Below are 14,013 nucleotides of genomic sequence, written 5' to 3' on the forward strand. Positions count from 1 at the left end.
TAAATGGGTAGCAAATAAATTTAGCAAAATAAGCAATTTCAGCCTATGGAAGGTCAGCAGAGGGCTGTGCAATCACAGCTTCCATTAATATGTTATATTTCAGTCAAAAGCTTTTAAATGCCGAAGGTTTTCGGAGGGAAAACCTATAGCTGTGATGAATGGGTTTCTTCTAATACCTGAAAGGGAAATGAAAATCAAAGTTAGGGGAAAAGTGCTTTGTTTCTACAGCACAGATGAAGTTGGAAGTGTTTTTCCTCTGGCACAGGGGCAAGACAGTTGAGAGGGCTCAGTAACAAGCAAATTGCATTTCAGCTCAAAGACCATTTGAATAGTCTTGTAAATGAGTTAATTGACAGAGATTATTCATAATAGCTATTATTATTATGATTGCTATTATTGATATGAGGTTTGAGCTGAGGAGAATGACGCAGGACAGGTAAACTAAATAGCAGAGAGAGAGAGGGGAGAAAGCTCAATGATGCCAGCTCTCCATTTCCCACTGGCAGCTCTTCCAGCAGCTCCTGTCAAAGGAGGCTGACTGGGCAGGGACTGCACCTCTTTGAAGAGGAAAGGTTTCTGAAATTAATTGCTAACTGCACATTAACTTAGCTGTGTTCATACCGTGTGTTGGGCTCTCCTTTTTGCTGGGATATGAAAAGAGATTAAAGGAGAAAGCAATGCAAAATCTTGTTGGGAGAGAGATGATGTTTCCTTCATGTTTAAAGCTATGCAGCTTTGGATGGGAGCCTGAGAAATTTGATCTGGTGGGTGGCATCCCTGTCCATGGCAGGTGGATTGGAACCGGGTGATCTCTAAGGTCCCTTCTAATCCAAACCATTTTATGTGGTCTATGTTCTGTATGATCTAATTCTATGTGTGCTATATGATACAATAGGATCTGTCAGAAGCAGAATTCAGGGAGAATCATTAAAGGAGAGATCCATGAGATGCAAAAAGCTGCACGTTAAAAGGTGAATTAGAACTTGTTTCTGCTTCTCACAAAAGAGTACTTTCACAAGTGAAGTTAAAAATCCATTACAAAATCTTTTTAAGTGTTCAAAAAGAAAATGAAGTAAATTCAGTTTCTAAGAGCTGTGGGTTAGAACATCCTTTTGGATGGTCCCACAAGGCAAAGTTGCCTTACAGTGATGTGACCTGGTCTAATGGAAAGTGTCCCTGCCCATGGCAGGGTGGTTGGAACCAGATAAGCTTTAAAGTGCCAATCCAAACCATCCTGTGATTCAATGATTCGTGGGACTGGGATGTGCACAGGACAGGGAGCTGGGGTGGCTCTGTCCCCCATGTGAGAGGTTGCTGGGGCAGGCTGTGGTTGGGGTGGCCTCAGCCCTGGCACTGACAGGAGAATGTCTTGCAGCCCCCAGCTCCTGGGAAGAGTAGTCAGGGATTGCCCCATTTCCCTCATCCCACAGGAGCACAGCTCAGTGCAGCCTTCTCCTCACACCTAAAATTAAAATGCATGACCTCTGAGGGAAAGACTCATCTGTGGGATCCATGTGCACAGCAGCAGTGTGGGGACAGGCTCTGTGGGAAGCTGTGAGGGTTATGTTGTCAGAGGACCTGTTGTCTTTGGAGCAGGGAGCTGGTTATTAATGCTTGAATTGCCAGCAATGTTCGCCTCTGATTTAGTATCACTTAAGTAAGTGATGTATGATTTCAATTAGGAAGCAAAGATGCTTACTGCATCTCCATGATGTGTTTGGATGGAGAAAAGTGCTTTGCACAGTCTTTCTGTTTCGGGGGAGGTAAATGGAGCACGGGGTGTCTGTGGGTTGCTTGCTGCAAAGTTATTTCAATGTCAGCTGGGAAAGCAAACTGTGCCAAAGTCACTGCAAAGCCACTGGGGTGGGCTCAGGCTCTGCCTGGCATCAGAGCCAGGCTGGTGAGTGCCATCAGGGGATGCTTTCTCTTGGGTTTAGTGCTCTCTGCCAGTTGGAAGAAGAGTAGCTCTGCTGTGTGCTGCTGACAGCCAGCAGATCTTTCAGGGCGTAAGATCCCCTGGTCTTGTAGAAAAATGAAAGGTTTATCCTTGTCACTAATATGAAGTTCATCAATGTCTGCATTTCATGGGCTGCAGCAGTTTGAGAAGCCTCTGTATTTATTAAAGTGCAAAAGCTTTGTCCTAAAATAAGTGGCCAAAACAAAAGCCAATGCTGAGCAGGAGCAGGCAGTGAAATGAGGGAAGGCAATATCAAAAGACTTTTAACCAAGACCAGCGCTGTAATGCTTGACTCATTAACATCTGAAAGGGCTTTGTGTAGCAGGATACACACGTATTTCTGCCTGGAATTAGCACACTGCACACAAAGAGAGCTGTGTTGATGTCTGTCGAGGAGGCAACACCTCCTGCTCCTCCAGCTGTACCCTTGTGCCCAGATCCTGCTCCAAGCCTCAAACTGAGATGTCAGTGCCCCCATGTGCCACCCGGTGCCAGCAGCACCTCAAAAACACCCTCGGACCCTGAGTCTGTGTTGCTGGTGTTTGCCTTCATCTCCTGCTGTGTGTTTTAGCTGGAAGCAGCTGGAGATGAGCTGAGGGCTGTGCAGCCCAGCAGCTGCAAGGGAAGGGAAAGGCTTTGAAATAACAGAGGGTAGGGTTAGAGTGTACATTAGGGAGATCTTCACTGTGCTGAGGGTGTTGTACAGGCTGCACAGAAAAGCTGAGGATGCCCCATCCCTGGAAATGCTCAGGGCCAGGCTGGATGGGGCTTGGAGTAACCTGGGATAGTGGAAAGTGTTTCTGCCTATGGCAGGGGTTGAAATGAGATGCTCCTCAAGGTCCCTTCCAACTGAAACCATTCCATGGTTCTATGTTCCCATGATTCTGAGATCATTGATGGAGAACAGAGAGCAGTAGGAATCAGATTATATTTAGAAATGAAATAAGTTTTAAAACTACAGGTGAGAAAATATACAGTGCCAAGGACAGCCAAATCCAGATCTGTAACTTGGTGTTTTTCACACTGCCCAGCATTCCTGCTTGGGTCAGCTGGAACCCAGCACTCCAGGTAGTTGGGCTTCAGCTGTAAAACACACAGAGTACAGAACGTGTGTAGGTGTGGGTTTGGGGACCAGAGCCATGCTGGATTTGGTGGGAAAGTGAGAGGTTTTGGCTGTCTTCTCAAGCTCTCCACGTGAATGTTGCAGTAGCACTGTAGTTCAAAGCAGATTAACTGATACCAGTACTATTATATGTAGAAAATAAATGCCAGTGGTGATTTAAAATGCCGTTTTCAGAACTTGGTTGCTGCCATCTCTCCTGGTGAGAGATGTTCCCATGTTTCAGCCAAATGAACTTTCAGACTGCTGAGCTAAATGAGAGAGATAATTTTCCTTTAAAATAACATGTTGAAGTGGTTATAAATGAATGAGTTACCTTGTGCAGATTAGAGGAGTAGTTGGGAGGCCTCTGTAACACAGTAAGAGATGACTTATTGTTCAGTGTGATGCATGGCCAATTGTGGCAGTGCTGTTTTCTCACCAGATCCCATCTGACCTGGAGGCAGAGCAGATTCCCTAGAAGAGGCAAATCCCAACCTTAGTTTTTTCCTGTGGTAGCTGGGACCTTGTCTTTCTCAGTGAGAAGACAGAAGAAATCTTTAATGGGAGCTGGGGTGATTGGAGGTGCTGGGTGAGGCTGCTCTGCTGACAACTGGGATGTCCTCATCATGGTCTTTTCCAACTTTAATGATTCTGTGATCTTCCAAACCCACCATTCTTCCTCTCCTGCCACCTCCTATCTTGCCCATGACCATTCCTGCTTTACCTGCACTGTCCAACACTTTCCTGTGTCACTCCAGAATGCTCACTCCAGCTTCAGGAAGGGTTTCCCCCTTAATTAAATGTGTTTTATTTACATTGTGCTGAACTTCAAAAGACTTGAAATTCCAGCCTTCTCCCAAAGCCAGGATCAGCTCCTGAGCATGTTTTCTATCCTCAGCCAAGGCATCCTTCAGGTCTGGGCTCCCACAAGCCAAATTTTCAAGCTGAAGGTGAGGATGACAGCAAAACTCTTCAGATTCATGCACTATTCATGCAGTCCTCTAGGCTCCAGTGAAGCCCTTATAAGATAATAAGAAATTAATGAAACGTGGCAGTCTACAACTCCACTCCAGTTTTCATCCAGGGATCTCTGCATTTCACTAATATTTATTAACTGAGTCTTGTGATGGTATGGTGAGGTCTGAGATTAATTTTAGATCTGGGGGGCTCTTGCTGTGCAGTGAGTCTGTGCCAGGGTGGGGTAAAACCTCAGCTGCTGTTTCCACTGCCAATTGAGGACACAGGCACCGTGTTTTGGACTTCTCACCCCCATTTCTCTCCTTAGGGTGCAGTAGGTTTTGCTGACAGAGTTCCTAGCACCTCTGAGTGCCTCCAGCACCGCGGGAATGAAAAGAAAGCTTTGGATGCTGTACTTAAGGAGGGGAAGCAGTATTAAACACAGCTGTGAATAGAGATTGGTACAGGTGGAAGGATAAAAGGGGGGATGAAATGGAGGACAAGGTCAAAAATTGTGCCCTATTTCTCAGCTCTCCTGGGCCAGATGGAACTGAGGTGTCTTGGGACAGAAAGTTATGGATGAGAAAGGGCAGGAGATTAAGTAGGAAAGTTTAGAGAAGGACAGACCTGAGTGAGAAGGGAATGGCCAAAGCAGGACCTGGCAGGTGACAAGAAGGAGGTGCAGGAAAAAGATCTTCGAAGACTGACAAAAATAATGGTCTGGGAAATGAGTTACCAGAAGGGATTAGAAAGAACCTGTAAGCACCTGTGTGCTGCTCTGTCTGCAGGGTGATTGTGGCTGAGTCGGTCCCTGAACATTTCCTATTTTTAGGGAGGTGTAGATGTTTTTCCAAGCCAGATTAAGTGTGGTGGTGGCTCTGTCTGAGATCGGCCAACACCAGGACTGCTCTCTCCCACTTTTGCATTTGGGGCTCCAGCCAAGACAACAGGGTGACCCTCTCAATGCCTGTGCTGTCCCTCACTGTCCTCCTGAGAAGATGTGCTAAAAACAGCACTGCCATGATTGATGTGGCTGCATATCTGCAGCCTATTAAGTGTAACAGTGTACAGGAGGGAAGAGGTCCATAATATTTCAGGTTATTGAATCTGTCTGGGTAGCCCACAGATGCAAGGAAGCCAACATACTGTTTGCTTCAGAAATGGGAATAATTCAAACCCACAGGCTAATTCCCTTTCACAGAGATTTCATATGTTTCATTGCCTTTTTTCTTTTTTTTAATAAATTGGACAATTAGATTGAAAAGGACCTGTTTATTCTCTATGCTTCCTAAGCAATATTTGGAAGTAAGCTCCTTCTGTACTTGGATGAATTTAATTTAAAACTGTTTGTTTAGATCTGTGATAATAAGAAATGGAATGTCTTTCCCACATAGGTAGTAGCATCCTTGCAGAGGCAAGGATGTTAAAAATTGCCTGAGTGACTCCACTCCAGGCTGTGTTGACTCTTTGATGGTGGTGGATATTGTAGGCAGATGTTAGATAATCTACCTCCCCCCCTGCATTCCTGATCCTAACCCCTAACAGACAGTGGGTGTCTCAGTCCCAGAGACCCCAACGTCTGATATTCTTTGTAATGTCTCCTCCTGTTTCTAATTATAAACCTCACACAGCTCTGTTGATTTTCTGCACCTTTATCTAAAATCCTTGGGAAAAACCTCACCCCAGCAATTTAAACTAAGACTGGTGTAATTTCATTTCTCTGAAATTAGATTCTCTTTATATTATGTACAGTCATTTGCCATTATCCTGCTGCAATAAATACAACACCTTTGTGGCTTTTCTGCAAAAATCAGTTGCTAACTTGTCATCACAACCCCTCACACGACCGTGTGGCAGCACAGGGTGCTCCTCACGTGGCGTGTTCAAAGTCAGGAATGATTTACATTTGTGAAATGTCACTTGCTGAAGTTACTTGTATGAAAATCAGTGCTTATAACAGCTGCTCACGCTGGGTTTTTTGAAGTGTCTCACCCTCTTCTGTTGGTTTCTGGGGGAGGCTAAGCCTCAGAGGCATTTGGGGTGACATGGAGCTATTCCTCTTCCCTAGAGCAAAGAGAGTGCCCATGATCAAAGCCAGAGGTGACAGTGACAGATACTGCCTGGCTGTGCCTCTTCTTTTGTGATCCCAGGGCTCTGGCATTGATTCACCTTCTTTCTCAAAGAAAGGGGAGAAAGAAAGACTTCCAAAGCAATGAATGGGATCCTGCAATGCAAAGCCTAAGGGATGATGTGTACCTGAGATCTTGAATTGCTGTAAAATCACTCTTTCCAAGGAGTGGAGCAAGTGAGGGAAGGGGGTATTTGCTTTCAGTAAATGAAATAAGGTGTCTGAGTGAAAACCAAGAGCTCCTGAGGGGTAGGGGTAAGAAAAGACTCCCCCGTTTTGGGGTGTGTTCATCATTCAGCTCTGGAAATTTGTGACACTGAGATCTCATGGCTGGGACCTCCCATCTGAAGCGCTCATGGTGACCCAGGGCTAGAGGCCAGGGCTGGCTCCCCTGTCCCCTGCTGCAGAGCAGAGAGGGGCTCTTTGGGGCACACTTCCACACAGATTTCCACCCAGTACTGTACATGTCACCAGAAATGCAGAGGGGTGTTTCTCACCTGCCAAGGTGCTCTGCCTCTTGCACCTCCATGTGTGAAAAAGGATAATTTATTTAAATTTATGATGGCTAACGGGCTTATCTAACTACAGTTAAAATAACTTGATGAATTACTTGTGTGATATTTGGAATCATGGCTGTGAGAACAAATTAGCTGACTGAAAACTGGAGACTGATATTGCTCATTAATAATGCATGGAGGGAGGCTGGTGCTGGCTGAGCAGGTGGGCTGGCTCCAAGCATACAAATGGGTGTTTCCATGCTAGAAATGTTCTCCCTGTGCAGAGACTGTGGGAGAGTTACAGGTCTGAGTGGGCAGCTGTGGCTGCAGAATCAGGAGTCTGTGTTTCATTGATCAGGGGTTCTGCTCCTGGTGCTCAGAGCACCGGAGAGCTCATCTGGAGGAGCTGAGGACCATGTCCCTGGAAAATGCATCTCCATCCCATGGACAGTTTGATAAGCTGAGGACCATAAAGAGCAGGGAGACTGAGGAGCTGGAGGGCCGTGGCCCAGGCAGGTGTAAGGCCATCCCACAGAGAATTTTTGCTTTTAAAATGTCTCCAAAAACATGTGACTGTTGCCAGCTTCACGTGTGCAGGTAATCCCAGCAAGAACATTTGATTCTAGAGTTTCCTTTTAAAGATGAAGTGGTACCCTTGGCCACCTGTATTTAGCAGAGTGATGCTTTCCTTCTGTTAGGTCTTGTTTAACAGGTCAAACAAAATGGTGGATGTGTAAAGAAAGCCCTCTCATCACCTGGATGCCATCTAATAGTCATTGCTCTACATAGAAATCCGTTCTTGCAGCACAAAAGAATGGGAAAATCTTTAGGGACTCAGGATTGCATTAGCCCTGAGGATTTGCAGGTGGCTTGGTGTGCCACCAGATAAGGATGATATAATACAAACAGGGCACGACTTGGATAATTGGGGGCTATAAGTGAAGTGACATGATTGCTTGATTAGGATAATAGTTGAAGCATGTGGAGAAGGAAATTATAATTTATATATTGCTGATTGTCAGGTTTATTTTAAGGACATAATTTGAAGTTTGTCAAAATCAGAGAGATCCCGAGTGTAAGAAAGTCACTGAAAGAAAAAAGAAAATATCTTACCAAAAAATTAAATATCTGAAGCCAAACAAGAGGTGGGAAGCAAAGGTTGGAGAAAGCCAAAGGCAGGAGCTCCTGTTGTTAGAAATGGGCATATCCAGGAGCCAAACACCTGTTTGGTGGTCAGGAAGGATGTGTGTACCTCATCCTTCGGGGTGGGCGCTGCTTGAGCTCAGCTGGATGTAGGGAATCTCCTGTCCTTGCTCTTCCAGCTTCCCACACTCCTGTGCTGGGACACAGTGCATGGTCTGAGCCAGCCAGTCCCCCTGCATGGCTGAAGCCACCTGCACAGTGCCACCATCCTCAGCTGTGGGCAGGCATTGGAAAAATGGATCTCTCCCACCCAGGGATGCCAAGGTCTCAGGGCTTCTGCTGGTCAGAGTGACCCCGAGATGTGTTAGAAAGTCTCTTTTCCCAGCCTGGTGGTTGAAGGAGGAGTCAGAACTGTTCAGTTCTTGTTCTCAAGGTTGTTTATAGTATCTTATCTATAAAATTCTTTCTCTGGCCTGCAGAGGTCCATTCAGCAGGTCAGCCAGAGGCACACTGGTGTTATCTTTTTATACTAAAAACTACGTGTACAATATTTACAATTACTTCCCAATACCTACCACCTATGTTAGACAGTGAGCTTCTACTCTAAATCAATCTAAATGTGCCAACACCATAGCAGAAGATGGAGGCCAAGATGAAGAAGGAGAAAGGGTGGACACACCCAGATTCCTCCACCTTGAACCTCAGGAGTTCCTCCTGAACTCCCTTTCTAAAAACCCCAAAAATCTATTTTTCACCCCTTGACAAACCAATTACTATTCTACTTAGATTTTCATGGCTTGCAGATCCTCATATAAGGTTGGTAATTTTTTCCATGGGTCATAATCAAAGTCACAGGTGTCTTGGGCTCCGTGCCAAGGTCTCTGAGCCCCTTGGCAGGGGTTTGGCAATCCAGGACAGCCAGAGGGATGTCCTGAATTCTGACAACAACCATGGTGCTGGCATGGCCCACAGGCACCTGCAGTGACATTCAGGCCTCCCTGTGTCCCCCGTGTCAGGGGCATTTGAGGACTTTCTTCAAGGCAGCCAGTTTTCTGCCTGCATTGCTGATTTGTTCATCTGCAGTGTCTTTAATATGATTAATGTAGAGGGGTTTGCAAACTGATCAAGACAGACCTGGTCTGCCTGTAATTTCAGTTAAATTACAGTGATGTTCAATTTCAAGCATACCTTTGATATGGTAATACAAAAAGCTAGTTTAGCATATTGCACAGCCTCTGAGTAAAGTGGAGGTGATACTGAATATTGATCAGATCCAAACACAGGTACCAATATTGGGGAATAGTGATAAATATTTCTGTAGAGTGTGAGTGGATTTATCTTGTTATCCTTCTGCAAGCTTGTACCTTAACTCCTAATACCTTTCACTGAAGCTGTTGGAGGCAGGCTTTCAGCTTGCTTCCATTGTGCTCCCATTATGAATCAAAAGTTTATTTGCCTCTCCAGCTGACGTGTGGGAAATAATGATATGGCATATGAGCTCCCACCTAGCACAGCCACCATCAAAATGCCACGGTGAGTGAAACTACCCATGTGTTATGACCTTGATGCACAATTTAAATAGATGATTTTTCAAGACAAATAAAACCTATCACATTAGGCAGTAGATGAGCCACCAGTATATGCTACAAATACTGCTCCCCCCTCTCCTAATTAATAATACAAAATAGTGTTGGAATAGATTTATGCTTGTCAGCAGAGCAGTTAACTGTCATGCTGCTGATGAGTCAATGGCTTGTTGTATCATAAGTGCCATAATACCCAGATCTGGGCTGGGCACTAAGCTGTGATATGGCAATTTACTTTTCACACATCATTTACTTATGCTTTTATTTCAGATTATCTCTGTTTTTTCCCCCTTTTTATTTCAGTTCTAATGCAATAGGCTCAAAAGTGACCCAGGTCACAGTGTGAGAACTTGGTGTCACAGGCTGAACATCAGCTGGAGGTTTTGGAGAGAAGGATGCCTGGCACAGCCAGGGAAACAACCAGCTCATAGGAGCACCAGTGCCTGGTGTAACTGAGAACCAAACTTGGAGGCCACAGGGATCTTAAAAGCAATAGGGAAATGCTACCATAGGTAACTGAGATTGCATTTGCCATCCCACAGCAGCATCCAGTTCAAGAATTCAAATGGATTGCAAAAGGAAAAGGTGTCCTATTTCCAGCCATGTATTCTCTAGAGGAAGGGTAATGTGAGGGCTTTTAGGTTGCACCACTGGAGAGTTGTTGCTGCTCCGTGTGGGATTTAAAGTGGAATTTAAGATGCATTCAGGGAGTGCAGGAAGGGCCTGGGTCAGAACTTGGAGAACCTGAGCCTGAAAAGCAGATTAAGATCTCCCAGGCACTTGGGAGAGTGGAGGGACCTCTGTCCAGCAGCTCTTCTCTGTATTTTCTCTCTCCTGGTGATATAGTAGAGAATTCACAATGAGTGTTTATTTCTGCTGCCCTAAATTTCAAAAATTTTTTAAAAAGTTTGTCTGATTCTTCTTTCTCCAAGGGAAAAATGACAGTCCATCTGGAGTAGGGACAGGAAATTTGTAGAAAAATGCATAAAGTCTTTTAGAACTAATTGCAGGGTGCTCAGATGGAAGAGGGTGCTTTAAAAACTAGTATTGAAAGAGGAAATATTGTGTGTGTACAGGTAGCTGCTAACACTGCGATACATATTCTGCTGCTCTGAAATATGAATGATTTATTCTATGTAGCATGGCAGCAGATGGCACCAGAGATGGTTCTGACCATTTCTTTGTCTTGGTGCTGGAGCAAACAACCTGTTTGGGGCAGATGTCCTCACAGGGGGATCTGCAGTCTCAGCAGCAATAAGGAAATTTTCATTTTTTTCCACCTCATACTCCTGTCTGGCAGTGTCAGCTCTGGAGTATGGAGCCTCCAGGAAAGGAGAGATCTGCACAGCTGAAAGAGGGTAGACTTAAATGGGATCTGAGGAAGAAATTCTTCCCTGTGAGGGTGGAGAGGCCCTGGCACAGGTTGCCCAGAGAAGCTGTGGCTGCCCCATCCCTGGAAGTGTCCCAGGGCAGGTTGGACAGGGCTTGGATGATCTGCTGGGAGGTGTCCTGCCCTTGGGGGAGGAGGGGTGGGACAAGCTGGTCTCTAAGGTCCCTTCCAACTCAAGCCATCCTATGGTTCTTTGAATGTCCTTGTTCACTGAGGGCAGAACTGAGGTGCTGCAAATAGCAAGTAGGTGTCTGAAAGTATCCAAAATTTGGTAAAACAAGGCAGATCCTGCTTTAAGTGTCAGGTTGTCCTTCCCTTGGGCACTGTGCTAACTTTGTCATGTACCCAATACACATTTTGCTGAGTCTGCTTTACCTGAGTCAGGGAAACTGAGCTTGACTTGCCTGTGGCCAGTTAGGTCTGGTTTATATCCCACTGCCCATCACACATTCTTTGCTCATATCCATAAGATAATAAGGCTGAAAAACGAAAATGGGTATGCTGATAGAGAATATATAAAAAGAGCAGATGATGCTAAGTAACGACCATTAAATACGTAATAAATCCTTGGTGATGGTGCAAAGCCTGCATCTGCTCACAAGGTGGAATTATTTCATCGCTTGCAGGCCTCGTACATGGGGATATGTCAGGGCATCAACATCTTCAGGGACACATCCATAATAAAGATAATACTAATTTTCATAGCAATGTTTTTTCCTGACAGGCAAAGGTAATTAAGGGTTAAAGAAGAACTCAGTTTGCTACCTAATGTAAAAAATAACTCATGCATTTTATGTCTCCTACTCTTCCAACTTTCACCAGTGTCAGGCCACATTGGTTTTGCATTTATGGTAACAACTTTTCAGAAGATATGAGACAGAGCGTGCTAAGTGTGGGGTTTCTAATCACTTTTCTTTAGTGTCTGATGTCTTGGCTACCCACAGATCTTAAATGTGATCTGATCATGGCTCTGAACTAAACAGATTTAATGGTGAAATAAAAGAATATATCCAAAATGAGGTGGAACTAACAAATGAAAATAATAAGGAAATTAAATGTCAGTAATTGAAAAGGTTTCTAATGTCTTAGATCCAGTACAATAACTCTCCTTTATGATTTATCCAACCTTGACACCACTTATTTGCTTCTGGAAATTTTTTTAAAGGTACATAGATTGATGTAAGTGCTGTATTTTCTACACTTACTCTACCTAGACTAATTGAAAAGCTGTTGCAGAGAGGAAATTGGGTTGGTGTTGCGAGTTGGTGATTGTGCTCTGATCTTCAGGAAGCTGTGGAAAATCTCCAGAAAATTAATTGTTTAGACTTGAAAGCACTCCATTAAGCTAAGGTAATGGCAGATTCAGCACTCCTCAACAGTGATCTCGGGTTTCTTCAAAACCTTACTACGCTAATCGTTATTTCTGCACCATTCAGTCCCATATTTTCTAAGTTTGCATAGTATAAATTGCCAAATTACTTCTGCAGTTGACAAGGCATTATGGCAGAGGCAGGTGTATTTTAAATTATAGTACAGCTTGCATTTCCTGGTTAAAAAGAAATCACTATCCTAGGGCAGTGGAGTTCCCACCCCCAGCACCAGAGGGGGTGTTAAAAATCCTCATAAGAATAAACACGTGTTGAAAGTTGAACATTTTTAATGTTATTCATGTTCGTGTGTATAAAAGGTAAGCTTGTTTTTGGGCTGGACCCCTGTGAAATCCATCCCAGAGGGAACTGAAGTGGTGCAGCTGGAGAAGGATTGATTGTCCTTCTCGGATGTCCTGGCTGGCTATCCAGCACCGCTGGCACTACGGGGGCACTGTCCCGGTCTCTGTGATTCGGGACAGCCCCTGAGGCAAACGCTCTGTGCTGTGACAGCAGCGCCAAATTGTGGTAGGACACAGCTTGGCTTGTGGCTACAGTCAGCAGAAATCGGAGAGCGCTCTCCAGCTGGGGTGAATCCAGGTTTATTGGGCCCCAGGGGAAACCAACAACCCAACAGAAACAGGGGGAAGTTGCAACAGCTCATAAGGAGGGAGGGAAACAACGAATAGGGTTTCAGAGGGGAGTGGGATACAAAAGATTGACTTAGGGACAACACTGATGGGGATAACTTGAGGGTGGGGCCTCGGCCCCTGAGCCAATCACTCGATGCTCCAGCTGGAAGTTTCTAGAGAGTTCTAGGAAAAGGGTGGGAGCGCCGAGTGATGGACAGGGCACCGGGCAGGGATTTGAGAAAGGGTACAATAATCTCCAAGGCAACTGGGGAGGAGCTGGGATAACTGGCAGCATAAAGGAGGGAAGGGAGAACCAGGGCAGAACCATTGCATGACAGGGGGAACAGTCCAACTTATACAGACACAGCACAACAGGGAACCACACCCCTCCTGTGCTGCAGGAGCAGGCCCTGTGCTGTCAGAGCTCTCAGCTCTGAATCGCTGGTGACATGGCGTCATAGAAGCATCACAGAATGGTTTGGGTTGGAAGGGACCTTAGCGATCATCTCACCCAGTTCCACCCCTCTGCCAAGGACAGGGACGCCTTCCACAGACCAGGTTGCTCAGAGCTCCATCCAACCTGGCCTTTCAGAGATGGGGCACCCACAGCTCCTGTGGATAACTTGTGCCAGGGCCCCACAGTGAAGAATTTCTTTCTAATACCCACTCTAACCCTGGCCTCTGTCAGTGTGAAGCCATTGTCCCTTGCCCTGTCACTCCAGACCCTTATAAGTCCCTCTCCATCTTTCTTGTGGCATGTTTAGGCACTTGGAAGGGCCTCTCATGTCTCCCTGGAGCCTCCTCTAATCCAGGCTGAACACCCCCAGCTCTCTCAGCCTGTTCTGTGGTTTCATATCCCTTCTGACCTGCAGTGCCTTCCAAGTGCAGGAAATTATTTTCTTTCCTTTTTATGCTTTTCTTTTTAATGCTGTATTAGTCTCAGAAAAGGCCCAGAAATAAAAGCTTTCCACAAAAAGGCTGCAACAAAATACTTGATACCTGGGAGGGATAAATGAGACCTTGGAATTACAGGCTGCAATATATGGCTCAGTCCTGCTCATTGGTACTAAAGGCATTAATTTCTGAATGCTGTCTGCTTTGGTAATTTTTGTGAAATTCCTGGAGAAGCTGTTGCATTTTCCCATATATTATAATGAAGTGTGGCAGGTTTTAGAGAGATGAAGGACTTTGCAAAGGTGCAGCAGCCTGACATAAGGTTTCATTCCAAGCATGAGCTGGTTCCTATTTTATCTA

This window comes from Molothrus aeneus, chromosome 15 (assembly GCF_037042795.1).
Source record: "Molothrus aeneus isolate 106 chromosome 15, BPBGC_Maene_1.0, whole genome shotgun sequence".
NCBI classification, from domain to species: Eukaryota; Metazoa; Chordata; class Aves; order Passeriformes; family Icteridae; genus Molothrus; species Molothrus aeneus.